The sequence below is a fragment of the Cucurbita maxima genome, unplaced genomic scaffold (genome assembly GCF_002738345.1).
Source record: "Cucurbita maxima cultivar Rimu unplaced genomic scaffold, Cmax_1.0 Cma_Scf02984, whole genome shotgun sequence".
In the NCBI taxonomy this organism is placed as follows: Eukaryota; Viridiplantae; Streptophyta; class Magnoliopsida; order Cucurbitales; family Cucurbitaceae; genus Cucurbita; species Cucurbita maxima.
The window spans coordinates 1,117-2,012 of NW_019275000.1; the positions used below are offsets into that span (position 1 = coordinate 1,117).

Below are 896 nucleotides of genomic sequence, written 5' to 3' on the forward strand. Positions count from 1 at the left end.
CAGAATCCTCATCCTGAGTCGAGTCCACATTGCCGTACGAATTGACATCTGCCAAACCAAGAGCTTCTATTTTTTCTTTAATGAAAGCGGATTTAACAGTTTCGATAAAACCAACTTCTTTTAAAGAAGGAGTCGCTCTACCTTGATCACCGTGGACATACGCATCTTCCTCTTTAAATTTGCCTACCATGAAAAAGAAAGTTCCCCCACGATAGGCCCTCCCAGCTGTCGAACGTCTTTCGATCAATCGAGAACAAAAAAACAAGACAAGGGTTGAGATGACTATATTGTTGTACATGAATAAAGTACCGTAGCCAAGCGAAGCTTTTGGTCAAAAACAAGGTACAAAGCGGATTGATTAAATGGGTTTGAAGTTCCATTCTCGTTAGGTCGAAGATCACTACTAGGTTTAGTGCACTTTGGTAGTTGCGAATGTTGCTGTAATTGAATAGCACTCATACTTGCAAGGGTTGAGGAGATAAGGAACCGGTGGAGAGGCTTTTTTTCTTTTGAAGGGGCATTTTGAGAATTGAACTCGAGACCTCTTGCACCCAAAGCAAGAATCATACCACTAGACCAAATGCCCTTAGTATGTGCTATATATTATGTTTTTTATGGAATGTATCATCATTATTTCATTTATTTTCTTTGTTAATGAAATCCATGAGAAATAATCATTATTATTATATCTTTTAGACTAGACCGCTGTTAAATTATTTACATAGGGTTTGCGACAATTACTGTATTGAGAAGAAAATAGTGTAAGCTCTATTGAGAAGAAAATAGTGTAAGTTTTAGTTTGATAGTTCCATTTGAGACACATATCGTGAGTACACAAGTAAAGCAAATATCGAAAGTTAGGATTTGGGTAGGCATGCCTATTGAAAGTGGAAAAG

At 37.3% G+C, this 896-nt stretch overlaps 1 non-coding gene across 1 annotated transcript; it reads right to left on the reverse strand.

Moving 5' to 3' along the window:
- Positions 1–514: 514 nt before the first annotated feature.
- Positions 515–586, reverse strand: TRNAP-UGG. The gene has a single exon. It is a non-coding gene; the product is annotated as a tRNA-Pro (tRNA).
- Between the last annotated feature and the right edge of the window lie 310 nt (positions 587–896).